Consider the following 15,046-nt stretch of genomic DNA (forward strand, 5'->3'; position numbering starts at 1 on the left):
CAGCTGCATTTGATGTTCAAAATGCAAAGCCCTTCAATTATCAAGTCATCTGCCGCTGTTCCTGTCCTTTAGTCAATTCCCGAGTGCCACCATCGAGCAGGTTACAGGAAATATTGTCCGGGTATGCGTGTTTCCACCAAAAAGGAAAATATGTACTTTTCCCCGTCATAAAGACAGAACGAGCACTTCACGTGAAAATCCACGTAGACGCTTAAAATAGAAAGAACCACAGGTGGTTGTTTTTGTATTTGAGATTTTAATGGTTTTCTTTGAGGAAATGTCCTTTTTCACAGTATGCAATGCAGAAGTAATCCTCCTTTCTGTTAAGAATTTTAGAGAAAAGCTGAAACGCACCTGAACGCCAGGAGAAGACATGTGGTTCACCTTCCTGCCCTCTCCCTTCTTCCATCCGCCACTCTGTGGCTATCCTAGAAACGGGGAAATGCCTGCGTCCTTCCCATGGACTCTCCAGCACAGCTTTCCTTTTTCTGTGACCCGTAAGGGGCTACGGATGTCTGGGGCACTTAGCCTGCTCCAGATTGAAGGGGGATTTGACACCCCTTAAACCCCACACTGGTATCTTTGTGAGTTCCCAAGGAAGGCAAAGCAGACTTCCTCCCTGGAGCTTAAATTGGAAAGGTTTCCCCCATCTGTGCCCTTCAATGCACATTTAGTGCCTTTGTGGAAGTGCTGAGGGACGAAGGCCAAGTTTTCCTTTGGTTCTTTCTGCTGCAATACAAACTCATTCACAAAGCGTGCCCTCCTCTTTTGTAGTTTCCAAGGGCAAAGCATGGTGGACTTGTTCCAAGTCAGGGGCCGCATGATTGTGCTTTCAGGCATCACCGCTCCCATGCTACCGTACCAAGGAACAGCAGATTTAATCTAATTGGGTTCCACTGCGGGCATTTATTTACATTTTGCTCAAGGAATATCCCCATTGCTTAAGTTTAGCATTTGCAATGAACTAGGAGTAGTGCTGCGCACGATGAATACTGAGGACACGAGATCTTAGAACATGTCAGCAGGAAGTGGTCAATAATTGTTTCATAGATTTAAGTTTATTAAATATCAGGAACGCTGGATATTACACGGTTTGATGACTATTGTTGATCCAACAATAAAAACAACTCCGTTGGGGTGCCTGAGTGGTTCAGTTGATTCAGCGTCTGACTCTTGATTTTGGCTCGGGTCATGACCACGCGGTTCGTGGGATTAAGCCCTGCGTTGGGCTCTGCATTGACAGCCTGCTTGGGATTCTCTCTCTCTGCTTCCCCCCCCCCCACACACACACACACACTTTCAAGTGTATTCTCTCTTTCTCTCTCTCTCTCTCCCTCTCCCTCCCTCAAAATGAATAAATAAACTTAATAAACAAAACAACCCTGTTGCCAGGACTTCACCCCACTGACAGAAATCTCAGAAACAACCCAGGTGATGTTAAATCTGTGAGCCTTCTCTAGCCCCAGGACAAAAACCAAAGCATAATCACAAATGGGCAGTCATGCAAAAACTATCCAGCATCTGCAATAACTTACTTATTGAAGAGTTCAGGGCTAAGTCTTGTCCGTTGGGGGAAAAGTCCTTAATACGCTAGATAAATACACCATTTAATGAGGAATTAAATTACAGCGGCTGCAGTTATGATGTATAAAGTTATAAAATCCATATGAAATGTAAACTGGGTCATCTAAATTCAACTAGGGTGGCGAATCAGAGGCAAATGCCAATATTCAACTGTTTTTGATCTGCAAAAACAGAGATTGCACGTGGTTAACCTAATAATTGGCAGATGTACTGTCTAGGACTGTCTAGTTGAATTTTCTTTCAGGGTGGTAACTACTGTTTAAATCTTAAAGAGTAATAACTGCCAGACTATGATTTGATTAATAGTGATTATGCATATTCTTTATATTTGCTTCCTGGGGGAGAATATGGCATCAGAACATTGTTGTCAATGTCAGCCTTTCTTTTAATTGTGCCCCAGTCCCAAATCCCCGCGTTGTCTAAAATGCTAGTCTCTTATTACTGGAAGACGAAACAGTGATAATTTGTAGTTCTCTGCAGCATTTGTATGATAAAGTTCCGATGGATGGATGGAGAGATGGATGGATGGATGGATGGATGGATGGATGGATAGATAAAGTGCTAGTTTAGCATTTTGGAATAATCCAAGAGGAAATTAAAGGCCTTCTGGATTTTACATGTCTTACAGATATCTCTTTGATATTTGATAACTGCAACATAAAGATGTGACCCCAATATTTGAAACTGAAATAATTGCCTTTGTTGAAGGATAAGAATGAAGTGTCCCTAATTATTCACTATCAGATTCTCTTCAATGCCTTAGGCAGAAACGGCTCTGGTTTTGAGCAGGTAAAACTCCTGTTTTACTGTTAGAAGAATCGTCATGCTAGCACAAAGCATTTTCCGCCTGTAAATCTGTAATTCGAGCTGCAGTGCTTGAAAGCAAAAATGGTTTCAAGGTGTCCATTTCTGTGATAAGGTATGCATCACAAAATAATAGTGGGGTCATGCAGTCATTTGGGATAAAAAAAAAATACGTTCGTAAAAAGAATCTATGGGAATTATTTTTTAAATAATTGAAGAAATTGCCATTTTCTGGAAATAGTAGATATGTGTGCAAATCAAATCACCTGACCATCTAATTCTTCATTATGGCTCCGGCTGAATTTCTTGATAGAATTATACCTACATTACCACCAGCTGCCTCTTCTCAGTCTTAAGTATAATTCCATTCAGGGACTCTGCTATTATATCAAAACAGAATAAAAATCTACTTATAGAGTTCAAGAGTTTTCACAATTGGGTGCTCTTTGATTGTGCATTGTGCGAACCACTCATCTGACTAATCCTTGATTCATTTCTAGCACCTACTCTTACGTTAGTATCCTTGGAGAGCATCTGCCTGGAAGTGACTGGAACCATAGTTCCAGTTGCATGAGCAGTGTGTTACCAGGACCGTAAGCAGAGAATTATACAATTGGGAAGAGTCTCTTACAGTGAGGACAGTGGGCGCTCAGAGGGTCACAGCCCGTCACACAGCCACTTTCTGACCTGATAAGAGCTCTTTCTACTCTACCTCCGTTCCCTGCCTCACATGCATGTACGTTTTGGCTCATTCATCAAAGATGAACTGTATAGAAATGCCTATACCAATGCCATATTTCTACTCCTATACCAACACTATAGGAATTCAGTAGAAATAGTATAAGAAAGCAAATGAATCAAAAGAATTAATATATTCACACTCCCCATTAGATAAGTTTCCCAAGAACAGGGAATATATATTAGGCTTCTTTACTATCTTTTTATAGTGAAAACATAAAGGGGAAGTCGAATACATTCCTGAATTTAAGGCGCTCAAAATATCTTTGTTGCTTTTTGTTTGGTTATTCATTTGTTTCGTTTTTTAGATTCCACATGTAAGCGAGGAGGGGTGGGAGATACAGGCTTCCAGTTATGGAATGAATAAGTCACAGGAATAAAAGGTACAGCATAGGGAATATAGTCAATAGTATTGTAATAGCATTGTATGGTGACGGATGGCAGTTACATTTGTGGTGAGCACAGCATAACCTATGGAGCTGATGAATCACTTTCTTGTACACCTGAAACTAACGTAACATCATGTGTCAACTATACTAAAAAAAAAAAACATAAGAAAGACAGTAGCATAGCAATTGGACCACTTACCTCTTACTACTAGCTGAATTTATGAATTCATTGCATCCATACATATGAACCAGCCAACCCCCTAACGTTTTCACAGGTTACTTCTCTACTCTCAGTACAATCTGGCTAGTAGCTGATGAATACCTAAGTGGACCTATTCAGCAGATTAAGGGCTAGTAAAATAAGAATTCTGGCCGGTTTCAGATCACAGGAGGCCAGCAAAGGGAAATGGACTGATGTTCATTTTAATTTACCCGTAACAAAATAAAATTAAGATTTTCAAACTAAAAAAAAAAAAAAAAATCTTAGCTGTCTTCATTTTTCCAAAAAAACCCCACAAAAACCCAAAGTCCTTGACAGTGGATTTTTCTGCCTCCACTTCTGCTTAGGTAGAACACCCAGAAATCACAAGCTTGGTTGTAGTTCATCAAAGGAGTTAAGAATTCCACTCTAAGGAAACGACAACACAACAGGTTCAGAATGAGTAAAGTGCTTTAAAACCTCTTGGGAACTATTTACTTGTAATTTGTTATTTTTTGGACTGTCAAGGCAGCTTTTGTGAATGGGAAATAATTGTTATTTACAGCCTTCTTTGCCTTTTATGGAAGCTTATGTGCTGCCCAGGGTTACCCGGTACTTGAAAATGAGGAAGATTAACTTGCCCTTTATTTTTAGATCAGTGGTTTGTTGCATCCGAAATAAAGCAAAGAAAATTTTCGTTCTGTTATGTTAATAAAAAAGGAGAGAATGGAAAAGGGAAACTTAGACTGTGCTTATGTCAAGTGTGATGAAGTCCTGATTATACCCCATCATTAAGTTAATTTGTGCAACATAGGCTGCCAATGCGAATAACTCCATGCTGGAAGTAGAACTTTTAGCCTGAATTACTTGGTATTTCTGTTGACAGTCTTTGTTCTGGATTAAATCCCAGATTTAAAAAGAAAAAAGAAAAAAGTAGGTATCCAACAAAGATTTTGAACAGAACTTTGAGAAAATCATTTCTATTCGTATGGGTAGGCGTATGATCCCCCATTCACAAATGTGACCTGTCTCCTAATTCTTCAGAATTACTGAGTCCCTCTTGCCATTAAACTTGGCTTCTTCCTCACATGGTTGGAAGATATATACCTGCAAGGATAGCTTTATTGGCATATGCGGGGCCCTTGCTTCTGCTGCACAGCAGTGAGGCTGTTAGCACACAAGAAGCTGCCTCTGTGCCGTATAAAAATTCAAATAAAAGCTCCGGATGAAACCTTAATTAAAAGGTTACGGAAACACATGCGTTTGCACCAGGCCTGACTACTTGCCAAACTCACTCCGCTGAACCACCAGACGGAGTGAATTCTGTAGGCAATAGGCTTTTTCTACCAAAAGTACCTCGCTGCCAGCAATGCACGTTCTTGGCCATGATGAGAAGCTTGGGAGGGAATGCATTTTTCTCCATGTATAGCTTCTGAACAACCACTGCTTTCACGTATCAAAGACTTCCTTGTAGAATTTCACCCAAAATAGGCTCCCGGTATGAGGGCCACGAGACAGAGGTAAGATTTTAAATCTCCAGCTTGGGGGTCTCATTTTGAGACGCCACACTGGACAGTGCTCTTGGTTCACTGCCGTGTCTCAAGTGTATCCAGATGTCTGATCTTTTTTCTCTTCCCTTTAGTATACGCACGAGTCTAACCAACTAGAACGCAGATTGCTACATTTCACACTGTCATCTGGAAGCCTGAATAAAACGTATGCTTTCCAACCCACGTTTTCTCCTACTACTGTGGAGATGGCATTGGTTGATTCACTTTCCTTGGCCCGGCGCTTAGTTTGTACCCAGGAAATAACGTTGAATGAAAAAATGAACGCTCGTGACGTGGGTGCTAACGTTCTTTATAATTAGTGAGGAAATCATGGCTTCAAGAAGTTAAGTAGCAGACCCAAGGTCGTGCAGCTTTTAAGTGACACAGATCGGATTTCCAGCTCAGGCAATGTGACTCCAAAGCCCATCTTTCTTAAGCAGTACAGGCTATCCTCCATTCAAAAGCCCTTGATTTTCTCTGAGTTAAACCAATTGAGTTCTTTTTATTCGAGAGTGAATCTAGATTTTGTAGACCCCAAGCTTATACAATCTGGGAAGTCCTCTCTGAGGGGAAAAAAATACAAAATCAGCCATACAAAATTAGTATCAGGGACTTGGAAGAGGACCATGCAAATAACGGGCCCCCAAACTTACAAAAATTATAGCAATTTACCTCTAATTTCGATGGGACAAGAATGATTGTGAGAGAGATTTTTTTTTTCCTCTAAGAACTCGGAACAAGTCCTCTCCTGAGGCATTTGGAATATAAAGACATGGTTGTTAGCCTCAAGTATCTTACAGTCTTTGAGGGCAGACAGACATGTTAACAGATAAAATCCAGTGATAAATGCTATAGGGGTATACGGAACACTGAAAAAGTCTCTCCTGTGTTTCAAGATTGGACTTCAATTCTGTCACCTCCACAAATCCTGCCCAGACTTGGCCATCCTTCACTGATCTTTGAAGTGACAAGACACTTCAGGTCTATAGCAAAGTAACACATACCAAGTTATGTGGCTGGGTCTGGTCCTCCTAACCAGACTGCCAGCTCCTTGAAGGAATACGGTCTGGCCTTTACCATGGTTCTAAGGGATGGGTACTGACTCCGTGGCTGAGTTGTTGATGGATGGGTATTGATGGAGCATAGCCATCTTTCTGAACAACCTAATTTAAAAACCAGGCAGCAGCAGCCGTCACTGAGCATGAAAACTGAGGTCAACATTTTGTTTGTTTCTTTGTTTATTGCGCTCTTGAGAGTTAAGGACATTTGATATTTTATCCCCAGAGGGGATTCGCAAAATTGATTTATACTACATGTTTTTTTTTAATTAAGGTGAAATTCATGTAACATAAAATTTTGAAACCTAGAACACTGACAATGTCCTGTAGTCAACACCTCCATCTAGTTCCAAAACATCTTCACGAAACAAAAAGGAAACCCACACCATTAAACAGTGAGTGCCTGTTTCCCTCCCCCCGCCCAAGTCCCTGGCAACCGCGAATCTGTTTTCTGTCTCTATGAGCTTACCTATCCTATATATTTCATATAAACAGAATCAAAGAATATATAACCTTTTATGTCTAGGTTTCTTCACATAGCATAATGTTGTCAAGGTTTGTCCGTGTTATAGCATGTATCAGTACTCTACTCCTTTTGTGGCTGAATAATGTTCCACTGTATGGACATACCATAATTGGTTTATCTATTCATCCATTGACGGACCCTTATATTGTTTCCACCTTGGGGTGCCTGGGTGGCTTAGTCAGTTAAGCGTCCAACTCAGGTTCAGGTCATGATCTTGCAGTTCCTGAGTTCAAGCCCCCTGTTGGGCTCTGTGCTGACAGCTCAGAGCCTGGAGCCTACTTCAGATTCTGTGTCTTCCTCTCTCTCTGCCCCTCTCCCCCTCTCTCTCTCTTTCTCTCTCTCTCTCTCTCTCTCTAATAAACATTTTAAAAATTAAAAAAAAAGAGACTGTTTCCACCCTTTAGCTATTGTGAATAATGCTGCTGTGATATGTAGTTTTTCAAGTCCCTGTTTTTAATTCTATTGTGTATATATCTAGGAGTCGAATTTCTGGGTCCTATGGTAATTCAATGTTTGACTTTTTAAGGAAACACCAAATTGTTTTCCACAGTAGTTACATCATGTGCATTCGTACAAGCAAGGTGTGAGGGTTGCAATTTCTTACCAACACTTGTTATTTTCCTTTCAATTTTAAAATTATTGCCATCCTCGTGGAACTGGGGTAAACTTTTATGTTCAAATGATTCCTCCCATTGTCTTAAAGGTATTTGGCAGCCTGCATTGTTAATTCACATTCACTTCCAGTTTTCATTGAGTCCCAGAGTCTCAGAGTATGAGTCATCTGATTCTTTTAAAAACATTTGCTGAAAAACATTAAAACCACCAAATATTATATGGAACCCAAGTAAGTTTAGAGTGATGTGTCAGGAGATAAAGGTGAAGAAGGATATTCAGCCAATCAAGTTCCCCGGAAAGAACATTGTAATGAAATTTTGAAACTTCGTACAACAAAAGTGATGTCTTATGATCAAATTTCATTTTAGTTTTTTAATTTAGTCTGTATTTTTCAGACTTAACTGAGAAGTGAGTTTCTAGAGGTGAATAAAAAGAAAACACATACCAGCACATCTTTGTTATCTGAATTGTATTTTCTCCCCCAATAAATATGGCTTCAGATATTAACTAATGTTCTTAATCAAATGTTTGAGTGTCTTACACCCCTTGGCTTGTTCCTATTTTTACACATAAAGCATAAAATTTGAAGACCAGCCAGTTCCAGCGACATCTTTTTTTTTTCAGTCTGTTTTTGAGAAGATACCAACCAAGAGTTAATCTGAGAGCCAGACTATAGGAAAGCTGAATGAACATGAAGATGTTCACGGAGGGCACCTTCCTTGAATTTAAAGTCATAGACCCCCCCACAGACCTACAGTTGCAAGGAAACTTTTGTGTCAGTGGCTTTCAAACAGATTTTTTAATAGAAACCTCTCCCACCCATTTTGATCCAAAAGCCATTCTGTGTGGAGCCCTCATCTCAAGCAAACTGGGGAGCAAAGACCAGAACAACTCAAAAACAAACAGAAGCAGAGCTTCTCTGGTTCACCATCCTCATTCTGTACTGTGCCCAGAGCCACTTCCACGGATCCTCCTCAGATGATATGCAACACAACATGGAAGTCCCTGCTCTCGTTCATTGCCCTTTCTCCCCCATGGAAGAATCCAGCTGCTGCTTGAACAGTGTAAGCGCTAAGGACCCCTCTCCTTCATAGGCATCTTCTTCTGTTTGTGGACATATCAGAATATTAGAAAGGAATTCCGTACACTGTTGCAAATTTTGTCCCTATGACTTCAATTTGTTGGTTACTGTCTTAGTCTTTGGAACTCTAAATCTCTTTTCCATATCACAGCCCTTCAGTTTTGGAAAGATAGGTGTACTGTCTTCTTTTTCTAGTCTAAGTATACCTACTTATTTCCACCTCTCCACAAATGACGTAGTTTCCATTCCTCATATCTGGAATTGCTCCGGATCATGCTGGATGCACTCTTCCAGATGTGGACTGGTTAGGGTGAATACAGAGGACCTCTTTTCTCCAATGCTTTTAAGGCTTGACTTCCACTAATGAAACGTAAGACTGTACTTTTTTGGCGGTACAAGGTCACTGTTGGCACAAACGAAACTTGCAACCAACAGAAAGCAGATCTCCCAATGAACTGATGATTTTCTTGTTATGTGTTGAAAGGAATTTATAGAATGTTTGGACAATAGTTACCTAAATGTACCATATTGCTTTTAGGATATGCATATTTTTCCAGTTATCTACTAGTGAGAATTATCCATAATTTGGCAATCCTGTAGAACTAAAAGAAATTTGATGAGCAACACATGTTTTAATACAATAAAAATAAAAAAACTGAGGCCTAGAGGCATTGAATTATGGGCAAATGTGTGCCCAGTCAATAATGGCATTGTGACTGTATGTCCCAATTTGCCTGCAACAGTCACAGTTTATGCTGGCTGTCCTAGTGACATAGTTAATGAAACTTTTTTTCTAGAAAGTAATAAATGTCTCAGTTTGGAAAATAATTTAAATGATTGCCTTAAGTAAGGGTTCTTTCTGCCAAATTACACTGGCTGTTTCTTATGCTAAGCCTGTCCCCTTTTGTTCTGTATGTGATAGTCATACAGGAAATTCAGAGAACCAGGATTATACAGATTTCCTTCATAGATTCTGGCATCAGAAAACAGTCCCCATCCAAATAAATGTGTCTTGACTGTTTTTCACTGTTGCCATGTCTGATCAAAAATGTCCCTCTCTGTAGAACTCTAAGTAGACAAAACACTTCTAACCCATCAGATTTTGAAAGGAAGATCTAACAATAGTTCTTATGCTCCTAGAAGATACTTGGAGTCATGGTAAAGTCAAAGGTTTAAGAAGCCAGACCTAGATAACTCTAAATCTTCCCGTATGTGAGAAGGTACAAGTGCAGTGCTCTGTGAATGACAGGAAATTAGTTTAGAAGAAGGAAAATGGAATTCTGCCATCGTCTCTCCATTCTCTCCTAGAAAACAAAAAATATATAGATTCTTTCAGGAAGTATTTTAAAGGATATATTTAGGATTCAGAAAACATGATCATGTGCAGGTATGGGAAACAAGAGGAAGTTTTACTCTGTGGTCATTCATAAGTGCATATCTAGTGACACACACTTTGCTAACTGCCAGAACCTGGTTACTAGAAGTTGTAAAAATATTCAGCAGTCCAGAAAACACTTAGAAGATTATTTCGTGTGTCTTGTGAAAAAGACCTTTGTGTTTTGGTTGTCTCTCTGAGATGGCCATAATGGGTTGAACGAGAAATAATGTATTGGTACATAAATGCAATAGTGGTCTAATCAAGGAGTTTGAAGGGACAGTGACAATAATAAATGTAAACTATTAATATTATTGTTTGGGGCATCTGTCAAGTTGTATTAGGCCTCAGATTTCCTTCATAAGAACATCTGAGCACTCATCAATCACTTATCATCCCCAAAGGCAACCAATCTTCATGGCTGTTTCACCTTTCGGGCAATGCCAAGCTTAAAGTCCTCCCAGTGGCTGTAAAACTAACTGCTCTCAGGGGAAAGATATAGAGCGTCTTTTTTTTTCCCCCTTTTGTTCAGAGCAGTAAAAGTAGTCACCAAACAATTGACTTTGATTTGACAGCTTCCAAAGTGTCATTAAAACGATTATCTATAACCTTTTTTAAATTCCTCATGATAAAAAGAACTTACCTATGACTTATGTGTATATTTTATACAGACTTCTCCCTGAGACTTCCAAAAAATAATTTTACATATGTATGCGAGTATGTCTGGGCCTGCGTGTCTCTTTTGTTCCTTGTGGCAAAATTACACTTTATTCGGAAAACTAGAAGGTATCTTATCAAGGAAATGTAACCAGTTCCTTGACTCCACGCAGACATTTTCAAGACATTTGAGGCCTATATCTCATACAGATACATAGAAGCCTAAACCTTAGTGACATGCACTGTCTCATACCTTCTAGATGCAAGTAGTTCTGTATATTATAGACACAAAGACACACCTATCTTCTAAACATAGAGCTCCTTACCTAATGGACACAAATAGACGTACCCTCTGTGGACACACATGGCTTACATTTCTTCATACTCTTAGAAGCCTATGTTATATAGATACATATAGGCCTAAAACTATATGGACTTATAGAGGCCTATACCTTATAGACATGTACAGGACTTTAATTTCATATACCGATATAGGCCTGTATAGTCCATAGACACACAGAGGCCTAGATCTTATAGATAGTAAGCAAAAATTCCATTTTAAATGCCTATGCACACACAATTGAGGTGTCTTATAATCACAGAATTTTCAAACTTTAAGGTTTATCATCCTGGGTGCTCTCTTCCTTATGAGCATTTGATGGACAAGGACGCCATGACTTTGGATAATTTGTGCTAGGCTCACAGATTTGATCCACAGGGACAAGACTCTAAGTATTCTGATTCGAGGCCATTATATATTCTCTTGGTGCATAACCATAGCTATAATTATATATTATATTTCATATTAAGAGAGTTGTTCAACCAAAATCCTCTTTGGATGTATATTCTGTGTTTATAGAGCATTGATTCAGGTTAACTGATTCTGTTTACTTCAACAATTCAGGCTCCAAATTTAGCACATAATTTTTGTGCAGTCTTTTTTTTTTAAACCTCCCTCATGATGTGTTGCTTTACATTCAAATATCTAAAACCACTACGGTAAAAAAAAAAATGAAAAAATGGGGTCTCTTAAGATATCCTAAAGCATTCTGATATTTTTGCAGTTAATACGTTTCATTTAAAATATCACCAAGGCAGGTTATTGTCAACTCGTAATTTATTTAAATTGCTATTGGCTTCATTTCCATTTTTGTAGTCCTTAGCTTAGCATTCCAGGGACAGAAAGTAAATCTGAGTTCAGAAAACGCACTATATTTTTTGGAAATGTGTGCTAAATCTTGTTAGTCCTGTGAGTAACAATGGATTTCAAAAACTAAAAATAAATAAAGGTACCTAATGTTAAACTGGATACTTTCTCTTCAAAATGAGGAGATGGACATTTTTAGAAAGGCTGTCACAGATATTGGAAACTGCCAAGCAAGCTAGTGCAGGCTGGGTCTAGTATGGAGTATTGATTCAGATGTCATAATTAAATGAGCCTGAGACTGAGCTCAGATAGAAGCTGTTTGGAAAGATGGATAAAGAGTCAGGAAGAGATATGAGTTAGAGTCTCTTCTCCTAATAGTACTTGTCAGAATTTCAAGGGTGAGAGGTTCTATCAATTGAAACAAGAACGGTGTGGGTGTGATGGAGTTTGGCACCTTATCAATTCTCTCCTTTCTAAGAGAGCATGTGTCTGACATCCGTGATTTATTTCCGATCTACCAGTCTGGTGAGCATGAGTCTTGAGTTTGCTGCCGAATTACTGTACTCGTCTACATGCTAAAAGGCTGCTGTCACATTTAAGACTGTCAGAAATTCAGATCCTTCCCATGGGTGATCCCAGAGAACACATATAATAGAGACCTGCTTTTGCTTATGGAGAGCCATGTGTGGGGATTATGTTGTTGCAAATCAATGAATGTTATACCAAACTGTCTTTCCCCTCTCAACTTCCGCATACATGGTTAAAACAGCATTATGGCCATCTACATGGAAACATAAAATATAAAAACAAATTCTCCTATAATCTCACCACCCTAATACAAATGCTATTTCCCCAGTCTCTGTCTATATACATTCTATGACATTGACACTCACTCTTAGAAAAGATTTTCTGAATATCAGCAGTTTATTCCCATAAGGGGATATCCCCCCAAAAGTGGAGGGGAGGGTACAATCTTGGCTGAATGTGAAAAAGGAGGAACATTCTAAAACCCATCACGTCATAGTGGGACGGACATGAATTAAATTTCAAGCCTCCTCCGAAAAAGGCACATTTCCCTGATCTCTGGTGTAGCTCTTCAGAGGTATTCTCATTCACCAGCCAACTTTGTACAGCCTAAGCTGCACATGTCCTTACCCTCGAAAGAGAGAAGCCAGTGATGTAAGTACAGAGGGCATCCATGAGAGTTGATATTTTTCTTTAAATGCCACCTCCTACTAGGCCTGTGGCAGGGAGAGATATCATTTAAGGTTGACACAGCAGTTCCTCGAGCCATTTGAATCATGGCCTCTGACCTGGGAGCTGGCCTAGATCTGTAGGATTTATCATAAAGGTCTTAATCTTGCAGAATGTCAGTGCTACCCAATCATTTCTTCACCATCTTCCTCCTCCTCTTTCTCCTCTTTATTAGAACAGTCATTATTTTCAAACCACTCAGTTGCCTCAGGAACTACAAAGTGCCCCTAGTGATAATTGTCTATGGCATATATATGTACACAACCTTTCTCTGATCATTTGGCCTAACCTTCCCCCAAAAGGAAATTTACAAATGCCTTTTATTCTTCAGGGTTTTTGCGTCAAAGGGCTTTTGCAATCCATTTTCTTACCTAAGAGTTATAAGTAAACTGGAAAATGGTATTTATGGAGAAGCTAACTTCCTGCCCACTTACAGTAGGTAGGGTACAAATGTTTGTGAATAATCACAGATATTGTAGGAATTGCTTTAAGGTGTTGGGAAGTGTTTCCTTTTTTTTTTTTTCCTTTTATCTTTTTTTTTTTTTTGTAACTCTAGAACTAGAAAGACCCTTAGTTATCCCACGCCCAAACCCTAGTCCCACAAATCAGGAAGAGGAAGTTCTGAAAGCTTTAGCTCATTGGCCCCAAACCTGAGATGCCAACAGTCTAGCAGAGGCTTTGCTAGATCACTGATTTACCTCTCACTTAATCCCTGGGAGTCCCTGAGCAGTTTACCCAGGTCTTCCCCGTACCTTGGTTTTCTATGTTCAGAGAGAAGATACCAAAGTCTACAGTCATGAGGATTCAATGAGATCATGTTGGCAAAATGCTTAGCACCGTTCCCAGCACACTTGAGTTACTGGGTGCTGCTCTTTCTTTAACGGGAATGATCCTTCAGGTTGGAGTTAGAGGTGGTAATAATAACGGAATTATCATCATTCTTATGCCACAAAGAGAGCATCGATCTCTAAGACCCCGTCTCTTTTCTTGCCACACATTCCTTGATCTGAGCGGAAAGGGAGTCTGTTTTTAAAAAGCACCACCTCGAACAAAGGCCTTTCCTCTAGTATTTGGATTTTCATTCCTGCATCTAGATATGAAGGAAAGTGTGTTGTGCGTTTAGACAATCCCTGCTGGAAAGTGTTGCCAGAAATAAACAAGCTGTCAGAAGCAAATGATTCATTTCTCATCTACTCAGATGACATCTGGTTTAAGTGTGATGAATACATGCTTGTTTAAATCATATGGTGACGGTGATGCTATCTGACAGAAATGTTTGCAAATATTTTGGGAATCCTCTAAGTGCCTGCTACCAAAAGAGTGAGCTTAGTTAAAAGGAGAAAAGGCATAAACTTCAGTCTATCAAATCAACGCTTGCTTCAACCTCCTAAGGCTAGGAGATTTGCAGCTACACCTGCCACACTGTTTGAAGATTAAGAAGTGGCTATTTTGACATTAAATGTGGATGCCACTAGCAACATGCTGATGTGTGACAAATGCTCAATGGTCATTTAGACATTTAGGAAGCAGCCTCTGAATAAAAGAAATGTCAAGCGTACCTACGTGTTTGAATGGACTGCAGTGTATTTAATGGTTTGGTTATCGTTTTCCTTACCTTTGCAGGTATTCATTTAATTGTGTTTAGTGGGTTGTATTATGCCAAACACAGGAGAGCCTAAAGGAAATGAAGATATGTGCCTGCCAGGAACTTCACATGGCCGCTAGGGAAATTATCAGTCTTAGCATAATCTTGATTATTCAGATTCATAATGGAAAAACATGGCATATCCTGCAAAGTCCCTATGTGCTGGGCATTATCAGTCATTCTGGATTGTTCTTGCCACGCCAATTCCTTGCCATCTAGTAACCTGAGAATTAGCAGTATTTAACTGAGATATGTTAATAGTCATTTACATGCAGAGGATTTAAATTATATATAGAAATTCTAAATTATCTGAATATTGAAAATTGGAGGCTTATGCATAATGCATAACAATTGCTCAGTGAGTTAGGAATAAACATTTACATGGAGAAAATCATGTGAAACATGTGTCAAAGCATAAGGAATA

This window comes from Prionailurus viverrinus, chromosome B2 (assembly GCF_022837055.1).
Source record: "Prionailurus viverrinus isolate Anna chromosome B2, UM_Priviv_1.0, whole genome shotgun sequence".
NCBI lineage: Eukaryota > Metazoa > Chordata > Mammalia > Carnivora > Felidae > Prionailurus > Prionailurus viverrinus.